The sequence below is a fragment of the Arvicanthis niloticus genome, chromosome 12 (genome assembly GCF_011762505.2).
Source record: "Arvicanthis niloticus isolate mArvNil1 chromosome 12, mArvNil1.pat.X, whole genome shotgun sequence".
NCBI lineage: Eukaryota > Metazoa > Chordata > Mammalia > Rodentia > Muridae > Arvicanthis > Arvicanthis niloticus.
This window is the reverse complement of record NC_047669.1, coordinates 72534936-72550652: the sequence shown is the minus strand read 5'-3', so window position 1 is coordinate 72550652 and position 15717 is coordinate 72534936. Positions and strand designations below refer to the sequence as shown.

The following is a 15717-nucleotide window of genomic DNA, read 5'->3' as shown; positions in this document are numbered from 1 at the left end:
TTATTTTATTTTACATGTGTAGGCATTTTACATATATGTATGTACCCCATACATGTCTGGTGCCTAGGGAAGGCAGAAGACGATGTTGATCCTTAAAACTTGCAGATGGTTGTGAGATGTCATATGGGTTCTGGGAACTGAACCTTGGTCCTCTTCAAGAGTGACAAGGGCTCTTGGGTGCTGGGCCACCTCTCCAACCTGATAAATTATCCTTCAATATCAATGAATATTTACCGTATTTCTACACTGTCGTCTGCACTGTGCATCTGATGTGAATTAGTCCATTTAATCTTTTCGATGATGCTCTGATGTAAAGAAACTGAGGAGTTAAGTTACTGGCCCAGGATCACCAAGCCAGGGAGTGTGGACACACCTTCTGTCTTTCACCTTGATAGGCTTGGCTTTCACAGACAGGGTCTGTGAAAGGAAGGACAACAGCTAAAGAGTGCAGCGGAGCTCTGAAGCAGGCGTCAAGCCTCCTTGTATACCATCATGGCAGGCTCACAAAGCTGCCTCCTGCATCATCACCAGGGTGGGGGAGGGCAGCTGGCCTGCTGCGTGGTGAGCACCTTCACACATTCAAGTGCACTTGCCCCACGCCCTACCCCACACCCACCTGGATGGACAACCGAGGATGTCTGTGACACTCTGCAGGATGTGCCTGAGAGACGTGTTAGAAAGCCTGTTGCTTTCAGAGAAGGTTTTTGTTTGTTTGTTTTACAAGATAATGATAGAACAAAACCTGAAAACAAACAAACAAAAAACAATTACTGAAAAACCAATTTATGTAGATAATTGGATGTTTCCAGTTACAGCAACATAAAGTACTGTTCCTGGCCAGTACTTGGTGTAAATCTTGTGTCTGTTCTCCCTCCCTCCCTCCCTCCCTCCCTCCCTCCCTCCCTCCCTCCCTCCCTTCTTCTCTCCCTCTCCCTCTCTCCCTGTCTCCCTCTCCCTTTCCCCCTCCCTCCCTTTTTCCCTCCTTTTCCCCTCATCTTTTATCTTTTCCTGTTTTTTTTTTTTCCTTGTTTCTTTGAGACAGGATCTTTCTATATCACCCAGATTGGGCTCCAACTCAATCCTCCTGTCTCAGCCTTCTGGGTAGTTCATTTCTGCAGCCTTTATGTAAACCTGAGAGACTGGGCTTTCTAGAATCAGCACTTTCTTCCTGATTCTTCGCTGTGGACAGACATCCTTCTTCCTATCCTGTTTTCTTCTCTGCCCCTTCTTCCCCCTCTCCTCTCCTTTCCTTTGTCCTCCACTCCTCTCCTTTCTGTTTCAGGTGGACTTTACTGCTGGTGACTGGCAAAAGAACCTGGAAGAGAGGTGGGGCCAGCCACAAAGAACTCTGGGTAAGCCATCTCTAAGCAACTGGGTGAGGAGACATCCAGATTGCTTTTCTCCACAGACAAGTGGGGAACCTCCTGAGGATCCTAGTGTGTATGGCCAACCAGCCCTTCTACCTTGACTCCCAAGTAGCCCTGTCTAGATCCTAAGACCTCTCGGTAGGCTATGGGATGGGGGAATTCTCCCCAGGACCCAATCTTTCCCGGGCTCTCCTCTAATGTCCATCCATAATTTATTGGTGGGGGTCCCAGGGCAGAGCAGGAACTGTCTGTTTCTGTTTTAATTGTAATTTACAATGCAGGCTGCCCTCCCAGTCACCTTCTCCTCTGCTCAAGTAGGTAAACACAATGTCCCCATCTTGGTCACCACAGACAAGGGCACTTTCTCTGAGGGCGCTGTGAATTGGCGGTGGCTGCGCCGCTGACAGCCGGGAGGGAGGTGACTATCCGAGGCACATGACAGCCATTATCAATGGAGTGTGCCATCCTCAGTGCGCAAATATTTTCCCTGACCATAATACCCTCTCAAGGAGACCTCAAGTGGCCCAGCTTGTCCCCAGCACTCCCAGCCACACCACTGATGGTTTTTATTTCAGTGTCTGCTGGCGTTTTCAGGGAGGAGAGGGCAAGAGAGAGGCAGGACCTGAGAGCATCCCAAGAGATCTTGGCCCTTGTGGCCTATTGTACTTTATCTTCAAGACAAAGACACCCCCAGGCCTTTCTTAGTGAGCTGCTCAAGCTTCATCAATAAATCAGAGTCCAGACAAAGCCCTTGAGTTGTGGGCTGGGACCCTCTGAAGGCCTTCTCCATAGAAGCTCTTCTGAGGATGTGTAGGATATGAGAGATTTTTTTTTTAACTGAAAACATTTTGTTTCCCTTCTCCCCGCCCATGCTCTTTGTCACCCCGTCCTTTCTGCTCAGCAGCTCCGTGTGGAATAGAAGATGCGTTTGTAGCCTGAATCGGGGGGGGGGGGGGGGGGGGGGGGGGGGGGGGGATTGTCTCCACCATCGGACCATTCGCGCCTGCCCCTCCCCTGTTGTAAAACACAAGCCCGGCCAGGAACAGGGGCCCCATTGTGCCGTGCCCATACCACCCAGATTTCACCTCCGTCTTTGCCGGGGCCCCCTTTTTGTTTCCAGTCAAAAGAAAGCATTTGCTCAGGGGAGGGGGTGGTGTTTCTATTGCTTCCACGAACAGGGAGGTTAAAGGAAAGATTGATGGGAGAAACTCTACCTAGAAAACCAGGATCCGTTGCTTGCCGGCCAAGGCCAGTTGCTTCATTGTCCCGGGGCCATGTTTTTTGTTAATTATCTCTCACTCTCTCCTTTTATCCAGTAGAAAAGTAGCAAAGGGGGGAGAAAGGAAGAGGATATAGAGGTCAGAGGTCCCCGTGGGCCACCTAGGTGTTCCATCTGACACTGGGGGTGGGGAGAGACGAGGGCAAGGCTTACAAAGTTGGATTGGAGGCAATTGGTAATCATCTAAATAATAACGAATTTGATCCTATTATTTATGGTGAAATTTCCCGCCCTTCACCCCTTGCACTGGGCGCCTCTACCCTCTCTCCAGCTCTCAGTCTTTATCCCCTTCTCAGATCCAGGCTCCTGTTTGTGACTTCCAACACACACACACACACACACACACACACACACACACACACGGGGGGGGGGGGCGGGGAGGGAGGGAGTTTACACTTTATCTGAGTTTAAGCTCCACAAACTGGAAGGGTGACTTTGGGAAGAGGGGGAGAGTAAAGGAGGAGCTCACAAGAGAAAGGCTAAGACAAGTCGCCCCAACAAGAACATGTTGTCAAGGAAATCCGCCTTGGGGAGGGCAGGCATGAACCCACAGCTGCTGGACTTGGCCAGCCTCGGATGTTGGTGGAAGCGACAATGGTCCTTCGTGGCAGTGCCCCAGCTTCCAACATAAATAGGGCTCAGCCTGAAAGGGGAGGAAATGGGACAAAACCTTTCCTTGGGTACCACTGGCAGAGAAATAACATCAATTTCAGCTCGGGTGGGGGAGCCAAAGAATCTCCCTGTTTCCCCACATGAGCAAAGACAAGTTCATAACCAGCCAACAAAGTGCCTTTGAGATGCAGCTGCAGACCATGAACACACGGCCTTTTTCCACCCAGAGAGACAACCTTGTCTTGACCAGAAAGAGAGCAAAGAAAAAAAAAAGCACATGCTATTGAAAACCCACAAGATGGGGTAAAAGAAAGGGGGGAGGGAAGTTGGGGAGGGCTTATGAGAGGCGGGGTTGGGGGGGGGAGAAACCCGTGGATCTTGGCAGATGCAGGAGATAAGCTTTAGCTTCACCTAGTATAACACAACCGTCTTTGCCTTTCCAGGAGGCCTGAGATGAATGGCCACACAGATTCTACAGAGAGGGGCTGCACACTGGCAGCTGGTGGCCAAAGGCTGCCGTCTGGCCAGGAAGGAAGGCCACTGGGCAAGTCCTGGCTTCCAGGTACCCCCTGGTACTCTTGGCTCCCAGCACCCCCCAGGATGAGGCAGCTGCTGCCACTGCAGATGAGGGGCCCTGGCAATGGCTCTTGCCAGGAGGCCGGAGCCAGGCTCCCTGAAGCCAGTGATGTGTTCTCATGGCGAGCACTTGGGGATGAGTAAGCGCTAGGCATCAACTGGGCAAGTCTGATGTCCGCAGGTCAGAAGACTGGAAGGAAGTATGAATGAAGGGAAAGATATGAATATAAATATTTACTTTAAAGGAGAAAAGAGATTATGACAAGTGGAAGTGGTCACAGTGATAAATATAATTCAGAAATATCACTATGGGGCTAGAGACACGGCTCAGTTGGTAAAGTGCTTGCTGAAAAACTGAGTCCAAGTCCCCAGCACTTATTTAAAAACAAACAAGAACCTAATATGAGTGTGCCAGTAAGTGTGTGTAATGTCAGCGCCGAGGAAGCAGGCAGACAGTGCCTGGGGCTCACTGTTCTGCCGGCCAAGGTGAACTGGCAAGTCCCAGGTTCGGTGAGAAATGGTTTTTTGTGGGGAAAATATGAAAAGTTGGGGAAGACACCTGGTCAACCTCTGGACTCCACATGCATGTGCACAGGTACACGCTCAACACATGAAAGAAGTGTGTGTTCTCCAGTTAGCTGCACCACGGTGTTATTTTCCTGCCCTATACGTCTCAGGCTTTGCCTCACCTCTGCTCCCCACCCATCTCTAAGAAACCCTCCAGCCCTGCAGTCTGTGCCCTTGCCTGAGACTGAACAGAGAAGTCCCTGTGAGCGATTCTGTACCTCAGTGACTAGCAGAGACTGAGATATAGCGATACTGCTGCCAGGCACACAGGAAGTCCCCGGTACTGTCCTTGCCTTGTTCAGCTGTCTCTCAGCCACATCTCCCAAACGCACTTTGTCAGTCTACACCCGCAGATGCCAGATGTGGGAAGGAGAGGAAGTCAGCGCACCGTCCACCAGCTGGTCATCTTAATGGACTATGGTCCAGACATTTAACAAGACAGTTTTCTCAGAACCATCTAAGCCTGTGAACAAGTGTACAGGCCCTTTCCCAGCCTCGGAAAAGAGGGTGCAAGTGAGTCCTTTACACTCAGGCTTTTTATGATTGTTACTTGGTCCTCTCAGTACCTGCAGATCAGTTCCTGATCCTTCTAACAGCCTCCCGACAGTCTTCAGGGATCCCTTAGGCCCCACTGGGACATTTCTTTGTTGCTGTTTGAGACAGGTTCTCACCATGTAACTCTAGCTGGTTTGGAACTCACTGTGTAGATCAGGCTAGCCTTGAACTCTCAGAGATCTGTTTGTTTCTGCCTCCCGAGGGCTGAGATTCAGTGTATGTGATATCATGGCCAGTCCATAGTAGGACCTCTTTAACCCGCTGCACTGTTCAGCCCCATTGACCACAGGGTGTCTTCAGGATGTGCCCCAAGTCCTGTCCCACATGATAGCATCATCAGTCACTAGCTCCCCACTGGTCTCTAAATATGCCCTTCCCCCATGCCATATGAGCCCAAGAATGTGACACCAGGCCAAATACCAAGATTAACCAGCTTGTGTGTGAGAGAGAGAGAGACAGACAGGTGGGGAAAGATGGACAGAAGGGGAGGGAGAGAGAGGCAAGGAGGGGGGAGGTACCCCTCCCCTACAACTATCCTTTGGGGTCAATCATGGAACCTGTTCCACTGAAATGGTTTTGGTCATGCCTACCAAGACCTTTCCACAGTGCCTTGCAACTATCCATCCTTACCACTCTTACCCACAATCCCCTGTGGGTCCAGGGAACTGTGGGATGGGGGAAGCAGGCCCAGAACAATAATGGGGTTGAGGTGTGTCAGGCACACCTGGCTCTGTGCCCCAACCTTTGCCCTACCAGAGGAGGTCACATAGCCTGGTAGCCGGGTTAAGCTGCCTCTCCCCTCATAAGGTTCTGTCTAGCAGCTCCTGGAGTTCCTCCTTATGCAAATGAGACATTCCTGGCCCCACCAATGATGTCTACTCACTCCAAAAGTCCCTACTCATGCCTAAGGGTTTAAATAGCCTTTGTTCCCCTATTAAAATGAGCTGGCCCACTAAAGCTGCCTCCTGAGAGTCTTACCACCACCACCTATGGTCTCTCAGCTCCCAGAGGAGCCCTGCTCACCCTCTCAGGATCTACCTGCTGTGATGGCAGGCAACACACCTGTGTGAGTGAGGAAGCAGGGCCTGAACAGCAATCTCCAAATAGACACGCAGAGTTTTATTTACTAAATGTATGCAGTGAGCAGCATTTACTCCTGTCAGGGTGACTGCTGCTCATAGTCTCAGATTTCATTGTAAATCCACGCCTTTCCTTCTCTGATGAACCCAGGCTTCAGGCTTCTTTCTCTGTCCCTCAAATCCTCTAGTGAGCAGCGATGGGCGGTAGGGAGCTCAGGTTTGCACGTTCTGGTTAAACTTCTCCATCATCAACTGGCAATTTTCATCATGAGAGTTATGATACTAAGGATAAGCTCCACTCCCCCCCCCCCCGCCCGGGGCAGGGAGCTGAGGACAGTGGGCACCCATCCTACAGGAGTGGATTTCCTCCTGTATAGTATAGAGAGAATTTTGGTTTCTTTAAAAAGCCAATTATGTGAATATGTTTTTGTTTTAAGGTCCCCAGGTGTGGGATACAGGGCTGCTTCAGATTGTCCATAGCAGCTGACTATGATTTGTCCCGTGCTGTGGCAGGGGCATGATTCTGCCTGATGAAGATAGTTTATCAATTCTAGAATTCTAGGGACTCTTGAGAGTGTATAAAAATGCCAGAGACCTGAGAGGCTGCGGTGGCTACTCCCCTGCCACTGCTGTTCTTGTTGCTACTGCTGCTGGTTGCTGGTTGGAGACATCCTGACAATGAAGATTGGTCTTGCCCCAAGGAACTCGGTACCTCTAATCAGCAGGAAGTAGTCTAACGATATTGATGACCACTTTCCCTCTAACCTTCTTCCTCTCTACCTATGATGGGGAGTCGGAAGGTCTAAGGATGGAGAAGCAAAAGAACCCAATAAAATAGCCAAATAGCATGGTCACAGGATAGCGTGGTACTTGTGTGGCACTGGTGCATTTCCTGTAGACCTTCTTCAGCATGTCCCACATGCTTTATCAACATACCACAACCAGGACTGAGAAGACGGCCGTCAATAAAATGTTTGCCATGCAAGCATGAGAACCTGAATTCCCATCCCCAGCAGCCATGGGAAATCCAGGCATGGTGGTGTATAATATATCTCCAGCCTCAGTGGGTATGAGGGGTGATGGGAGACAGGTGCTTGCTGGCCAGCCAGTACGACCAAAGCATACGCTCCAGGTTCAGTGAGAGAACCTGACTAAAAATAAGACAGAGAGTGCTAGAAGAAGAGAGCCAACATTAACTTCTGTCCTCCACGTGCATGCATTTGGGCAAGTGCCTGCACACACACAAGGGCAACACACACCGCCACCACCACACACAACCAAATTGCTGCACATGACTCCGTGATCATCCACCCTACTGATTTTAGAGATGATGTGACACAAATCCAAGGTGTGCTATTGAGAAAAAAAATATTGCAGCTGGGCTCGTCATAAGGAGTCACGGAAACAATTGTTCTCCCTTTATCACGCCATCTACAAAGTCCATCGACAGGCACCTCACCCATTCGTCTGTGCAGTGTCTCTAGGAAGCAGACACAGCAGAACGTGTCCCCTTTGGTGTTAGTTTTACTCTCCCTTCTTTTCTCTCCTTGCTCTCAAGAGTTTGAGGCACAGAGGAAAAAGAAAAAAAAAAAAAAAAAACGACTGGAATAATTGGATGTTTCTCTAAGAGGTCGCAGATGTAAAATCTCGGTGGGTCAGCACTGATAATTTAAGCACTGCTTTTGTAAGTGCATATTTGCCTTCCCCAGCCTTTGTCTTTCTGCAAAGTCTATACCTCCACAAGTGTGTGGATGTTCCTAAAACAAGTCCCCAGCGGCCGGCATCTGGTGTGCTGATGCCTCCTAGATGTCTTAAGACCAATTTCATTGTTTTCAGGAGCAAGGCCCTGCCTGCTCACACATTTAATTCAACCTGCTTTCTCTCCTGATTTCCATCCTACATGTAGGCATTATTAAGAAATCAACATATTATATAGTGCTAAAAATAATCCTGCATGTTAGTGAGTCTCAGCTGAAATCCACGATCCTGACAAGGCTGCAAGGCAAGTAGATATATCATTCTCTGAAAACTGGCACAATGCCCTTTGAGAGCATTTGGCAATCAATGCAGGTCAGAGGTCGTTTAAATGTTCATACCCTTTGACCCCACAATCTCATTCCTCAGAATTTATTTCAAGGAAGTAATTTAAAAGAAGAAATGGTGTATGTGTTGATATATTTATAGCGGGTTATTTATGACAGAGTGGGAAGTTGAAGATGACTTACCAGCTTAGCAATGGGAAATGGATAAACAAATTGGGAAATAGTGATATAATTTATGAGTATTTATACACATGCTAAAAATTGTAATTAATTATATTCCTGTGAAGGAACACAACCCCATGTCCACAGAACCATCAACGTTAAATGATGTTAAAACAGTGTGCTGTCAATAACAGTGTAGCAAGGTGACTTCTGGTGGTGAAGAGACAAAAAGTAGCTGGCATAAAGACAGCAGGAATACAAGCAAATTTTGTTTAGATTTAAAACAGCCTTTATCATACTGAGGCTTTTGTATAACAGCACAGCTTGTCCAGTCGAGGGCAGTTCTAAGACGCCATGCCAGGGTCGCCTGGTCCAGTCTACTCCGTTTAGATTTTCTTAGTCTGTGTACTTAGTCAAGTAACTTGGATTACTTGCTTTTGACCAAATCATAATTATAGTAGAAGGATTCCTATTAGAATATAAAGGAGAAGCCCACACATATGTGGAAGGGCCCTAAATGGGGGAGTGGATGAAACTGGATCCCCAGCCTTGTCTCAACACTGAACATGAAGGTGGATGTACAGCGTTCTGTGGATTTTGCTTCACCTAGGATGGGGCTTTCTCAAAGAATAAGAACTATCCAACACATTTGTGTGCACATGCGTGTTTGTGTGTACACATGTGTGCTCATGTGGAGGCCAGAGGTCAACAGGTCTACATCATGTGACTTCGTCAGTCACTCCCTACTCCTTGAGTCATAATCCACTTTTGAGATAGGTCTCTCTCTGTCTCTCCCTCTCCCCCTACCCCTCCCCCCTCTCCCTCTCTTCCTCCCTTTTCCCTCTCCCTCTCCCCCCACACTCTCTCTCCCTGACCCTGGGGCTTGCCACCTAGGCGGGCTTGGCTGAGGAGCTCCAGGGATCCACCTGAGTCTGCTTCTCCCTCTCCCAGTGCTGGGTTGGCAGGCGTGTGTTGCCATGCCTTGCTTGTTTTCGTAGGTTCTACAAGATCAAATGCAGGTCTTCATGTTTGGATGGTGATCACTGAGCCATTTCCCTAGACCCCCCCACTCAACAATATTTCTTTTAAAATCAAATATTGTCCATTCTTTCTTCTACCATCTATAGGATGGTGCCCTGGGTAGTTTCATGTCAAGTTGACTGACATAAGCTAAACTCATCTGAGAGAAGAGAGCCTCAATTAAGAAAATGGCCCGTCACCTAAGGGTGCCATGCATAGTTGGGGTATTGGATTTTATGGAACCAAGAACACAGATGAGTAAATGAATAGCGTAACCAATGTGTCATGACTGATGGGTGTTTATCTAATAAGCCCCCAAGAGAAGAACCTCCTGGGGCCTCAGTTTGTGGTACAGCTAACAAAGACACACACTTCAGTATGTGGTTGGAAGAAATAAATGCTAAGACCTTGTCCTCACTTCTGACTCTGTCTGTGATGCCCGGCTTCCTTCATTTTTCTAATTCCAGACCTAAAGCCTATATTATAAATTATATTGCAAAGTCACAAATGTGCCATAAAGACACCTTGTATATTCTACTTGAAATCAGTAAAAGGCAGTAGGCCTTAGTAGAATTTGGTTGAGATTTTATTTTATTTTTCCCAAGGTGTAACAGGTCACGATTGGTGTGGTACTCACCGCAATGATTTCTTTCAGATGTAAATGGTGGTACTTATGTGAATGGACTGCTTCTAGATTATTAAGTGCCAAATCCAAAGCTCATTAACTGTGACAACTTTGATCTATAGATTGTCACATAGATGTGTGTGACCTGAGTGACAGGGCTTGAGAGCAGACATGATGGGGACCAAGAATTGCTTTGTGTCCTTCAGCTGTAAAAATGAGAATGCGTTGAGCAGTGTTGAGATCTGATAGCATCGTGGTGATGAGAAATTCAATCTATGTATTATAATTCTAATAAAGCATACATTTGATAAATAAAAAGCAAAAAAAAAAAAAAAATGCTTCCATAAGATGTGGCTGTAGGCAAGCCTGTAGGGCATTTTCTTAATTAGTGATTGATGCGGAAGGGCCCAGCCACTGTGAGTGGTGCCATTCCTGGGCTGGTGGTCCTGGGATCTATAAGAAAGCAGGCTGAGCAAGCCATGGGGAGCACCCTTCCATGGCCTCTGTGTTAGCTCCTGCCTTCAGGTCCCAGCCTAGCATGAGTCCCCGCTCTCGCTGTATTTGATGGTGAACTGTTGCATGGAACTGTGTGTGAAGTAAACCCTTTTCTCCCCACTTTTTGCTTTTGGCCATGGTGCTTCATCACAGTAGTAACCCCAACAGAGACAGATGAGGCATCTGTTCAGTCTAAGTGATAGTTATTACCATCAATATTAATATCTGAACTGTTCACAGAAGACAGGAGTGGGCCTTGTACATAGCAGTGGAGGACATTGGGCAGCATTGTCACAGACAATGCCAGAGTTGTACAGAGAAACAGAAAGCATGGTGTGTTAATGGGATGCATTGCTTGTTCCCAAATGGATGGTGGCCCTTATCCTTTTGGCTCTGTGCAAGGAACCATTTGGCTCCCAGACTCGGGGCCTGTTCTCCCAGGCTCTTTATCAATCACACATTCTGTTTGTCCCACACTAGCTGTTTGGGTCCAGCCCACCAGCTGCTGGGGAGATATTTGTCTGTGCCCTCCAAGTGGGGGCACAGACATGTGTGTCATGGGGAAGCTACTGGAAGCTTCTTTTGACAGTGTGCTCCCAGCCACACCATCTGCAGAGGAGACCTGACAAAGTTGGCTTCAGTTAGCAGGCACAGACTCTCGTGGAATCTTAAATAACATCGTGCTATACATTTCTAAATGGCTCTATGTTACACCAAAGTTGTTTTAAGACTAATTTGGGGGGGGGGGGAATTACTTTCTTTTTTAAAGTTTGTACAAGTCCACTGCCTTCTTCAGAGTTTTATAGACACAGATTCAACTTCTCCTGGCCCCTTTTCACCAGAACTTAAACATATGTATCTGTAAGTGTAATTTTTTTCCCCCAAATACTTTTGATCATCAGCTACTTGAATTTACAATGTGGAAACATATGTGATGCTTTTAAAGGTATTTATTGACAGATGAATGTATTTGCCTTAAACTTCCTGAAAGGGTGAGTTGGGAGGCCCTGACTGCACCACAGAGCACAGATCCATGAGGGCCATGAACACTAGTTAGAGGTTAGATGTGGCCAACCAGCAAGTAAATTTACTCAGTACCCTCTTCCAGGCCTACTTTCTGCTACTGATATTTATTTCCAATCAAAGAAACAAACCGGGAGCCAAGGATATGGCTAGGCAGTAAAGTATCTTCCATGCAAACCCAGCTTCTACTCCCTGTACCCACGTAGAAAGCCATGCGTGATAGTATATAATTCCAGCCCTGGGGATGCAGCGATGGAATCCTTGGTCCTCACTGGCTCGGACCTAGTTGGCAAGCCCTAGGTCTTAGCAATGGGAAAAGCAACAAGTTTACAATGACAGATGTTACCTTAGACAAGGATCCAGATGACATGAGAGGCCTTCAGAAGGGCACATCTGTCATTGTGTGGCTTCCTCCCCTATGATACATGACCTAATCTAATCACAAGAGCATATTCACAAACCCAAGCAAGGGTAGTGCACAGAAGAACTAGCCAGGCTTAGCAGCCAGGCTGTGAGTCATAGGACGAGTCACTGGGTGCAGGGGGGAGGAGAGACGAGACAGCCACACGTACCCTGGGATCTTGGATGTGGTTCTACACAAGACATCTAGATATACTGTGGGACCCTGCATTTGGTTCTTGAACAGACAACGGGCATCAGTGGAGAAGCCGGCAATGGGAACAGGCTCTGACACTTAGTGAATAGTCCTGTGCAATGTGCAAAGATAATTTCTTAATTTTGATAAGTGCTCCACTGCTTGTGTCTTCATTGTCTTGAGGTTGCTTCCAAGTACCCGGAAGAAATGGTTTAAGGGAGAAAATCTATTTTGCCTCATGGTTGAAGGGGTGAAGAGTCCATTGAAGGAAAGAAGATGTGGCAGAGGACTCGCCTACTGTGGCAGGAGTGTGATAGCAGCTTGTTACCCAGTGCCAACCTGGAAGCAAGATATGAGGCAGGAAGTGTGTTAAGGCTATAACCCTCAAGACCTGCCCTCTAGTGATTCATTTTCTCCTCTACCTAAATCCCACCTCCCAAAATATGGAAGCCCACTGGGGACAAAGTGTTTAAATATAAAAGCCTGTGGAGAGGGCGTCTCATATTTAAACTATTACAGCATGTAAGATGCTGTTAAAGGAAGTTCTAAAATAAAATAAAATAAAATAAAATAAAATAAAAGCGGTGCCAGTGTTAAACTTTACAGGCTGACTGAGTAGAATTTAATGATTGTAGAGAGTTAGAATGTTGCAGGCCCAGAATCTAAATGGCTATTTATTGGTCACTTCAGTGTGTGAGTGAATATCCTTGGGACTACTAGGTACATCTTTCAGAATATACAAGCAATCCCCAAGCTTCCACCAGCCCAAATGTTACCAAACAAGACTGTAGTAGGGACTTCATGCTTTTCGTAACCTGCCAATACAGTGTATCCAAAGCTGGCTCCATTTTGTCTTGTTACTATAAAAAATTTGTAAGACTGTTACCATTTGGAACATGGTCACCATATGGCTCCAGAATAAACAACATCAATTCCCTTTCAGGTGAAAGCTTGGTATAAAATACATTTAAGAATGTTATGTATTTTATATAAGATTTGTTTATTTTAGCTTACATGAGTGATCATTTTGTCTGCATATATGTATATGTGCCAAGAGCATACAATTGCCGGAGGAGGCCAGAAAGTGTGTCAGATCCCGAGACTGGAATTATAAGGAGTTAGATGTGAGGAGCTCTGTGGGTGCTGGAGGCTGAACCTGGGTCCTTTTCAAGAGCAGCAAGTGCTCTTAACTACTGAGCCATCTCTAGTCCAGAGCTGCAGGCTGGCGTGTGTGTGTGTGTGTGTGTGTGTGTGTGTGTGTGTGTGTGTGTGTATGTGTGTTGACAGAGAATATGCTAAGATAAGAGTCTACAGAAACTCTGTATGGTTTTTGTAAAATAACCAAAATAACCAGCACCAACTGACTTCATTTATTTTTGGTCAGTTTGTTTGTTTTAGAAACAAGACTTTTGCTGCAGAAGGAGTTGGCCTCCAACTCCTGATGATCCTCCTGCCTCAGCCTCCTGAGTGTTGTGATTAGAGATTTGAACCATTTTGCCCAGACAGTCTAGAGTTTAAAAAGTTCTTCCATAGTTGGAAAGAAGAGAGGCCAGGGAGGACTGGACAGGACCAGGATATGGTGGCTATAATCAAGATGCATTATATACATACAAGACAATGCATAATGAAACTCATTATGTATAATTAACATGTGCTAATAAAAATCTTAAAGGATCTCTCTGGTTTAAAATGACCAAGAGCAACTGAAGATGTCAACCAGCATTTTGGTGTCTAGGTGAACAAAACCACGCACACCATAAAGAAGTGGTCTCCCTCCCGTAGGAAGGAGCTGTCCTCAAGTCTTAGCAAACATTAGGCAGGCTTAGAGCTCCGGTGTGGGAAGAAACCAGTTATCCCTGAACGCTAAGGAGCTTATCACTGGCTTTCCTGTGTTTGCCCTGTTTCCCTGTACATGAGAAGAAATAAAGACAGACAGGTTGAACGCTATTAGTCTTCTGCTAGTCCTGTCTTGTTTATCATTCTGTAAAACTTCCAAAAGCTTGGCTGGGCCATGAATTCAATAGCAAGGACCAAATTGGAGTAATCAAATCAAGCTCCTGTTATTATGTAAAGCTATTTTCCTGGACCCCCGCTTTGAGTAAATGACTCCTATTAACATGCAGATTTACTGGGGATTACCAGAAAGTCTCTCAAAATAATCATCTGAAGATGTCTTTCTTTAGAAATACTTTTCTCTCTGACTTAGACCAGGATTCAGCCCAGAAATCTCTCCCTACTACTCAGGAACAATTCAGGATTGCTCCGTGACCAGGATGGGAAAAGGGAGACTGCTTATTCACAGGGAACCCACGTGAAAAATACAACCCTAGTATGCTCCCTTGTATTGTATGTTATAAGGGGAAATGTGTTTGTGCGTGTCAGTGTGTGCATGTAACTGTGTGAGTTTGTACATGTGTGACTGTGTGTATATATTGTGTGACTTTAAGTGTATGTGTGTGCATATATATGTGTGTCTGTGACTGTGTACATGGGTGTATATGTGTGTGTGTGTGTGCATGGTTAAGTGTGTGCGTGTATGTGTATGATTTTAAGTGTGTGTGTATATATGTGTGTGCACATATATGTGTGAGTGTGCCTGTGACTGTGTACACATGTGTATATGTGTGTATGTTCATGGGTGACTGTGTATGTGCATGTATGTGTGTCCACATATGTGTATATGTGAGTTGTGTGAGTGTGTATGTGAGTGTGTGTGTATGTGTGTGTATGTGTGTGTGTGTGTGTGAAGTGTAACTCTGCTGTTTCATTTATGTTATAGACTGGCATAGCTGACATGTGAAAGGCCCCTCAGAGCCACTGGTGAGGAGAGAATCCCGGGAGGCTGACAGTCAGACTCTTGATCTAGGCTGTCTCTCAGTAGGTAGTGGAAGGTCCTATTACTGTGGGTCTCTTCCTCAACACACTTTGTCTTAACATAGAACTACCTCCAGAACCTTCCTCAGGATGCAGTGAGCAGCCAGTTCAGGTTCAGCTGACTCATAAGTGAATAACTGAGAAATTAGGAATTTTCCCATTTTATCAAAAAGATCCATAGAGCTATCCCTTGGTGTCTGTTGGGCGCTGGTAGAACACCCAGTGCAGCAACAGCGTACCACTTTTATCTCTTATAAAATGCTCCAGTGTCTGCAATAGACCCTGCAAACTTCTCTATACATCAAATAATCTCTGGTTACATATAATAGCTAACACAGTGGAGATGCTGTTGACACTCAAAAAATGTAGCTCTCAGCTTAGAATGATGGCTATATGGGTCACTCAAGCCTGATGACTTGAGTTTAGATCTCCAGAGCCCAAGTAAGGGCTGGATGCCAAATGGGGAGACATGACACTGGGGGAAGAGAATTACTGAAGGCTCTCAGTCTAGCACACATGTCAGTGAGCAAGGAAGACGCTCTCTCAAATAAAGTGGAAGATGAGGACCAATACCCAAAGTTGTCCTCTGACTTCCATACACATCTTGTGGCATGCATGTGTCACACATGGTTACAGAAACACTTTCCCCTTCACCACACCCCTGAAGAAAAAAAAACCCAAACCAAACAAACAAATAACAAGGACAATAAGAAATAAATAAAAGAAAGCTTTTACCTCAAAGGGAATAAAGGGTAGTTTATTCTGGAGCCAGATGTGAGTACTGTGGCCATAGGAGACAGGTTTTGGTTTCCCTAAATACCAGGTCCCAATGTGGTGAAGTTTCAT

General features: G+C 46.4%; 1 long non-coding RNA gene across 1 annotated transcript; it reads left to right on the top strand.

Moving 5' to 3' along the window:
• The first annotated feature begins 1021 nt into the window (after positions 1 to 1021).
• On the top strand, positions 1022 to 10220 carry LOC143444094 (uncharacterized). The gene is made up of 2 exons (XR_013113650.1): positions 1022 to 1352; positions 3702 to 10220. It is a non-coding gene; the product is annotated as an uncharacterized LOC143444094 (long non-coding RNA).
• The last annotated feature ends 5497 nt before the right edge of the window (positions 10221 to 15717 follow it).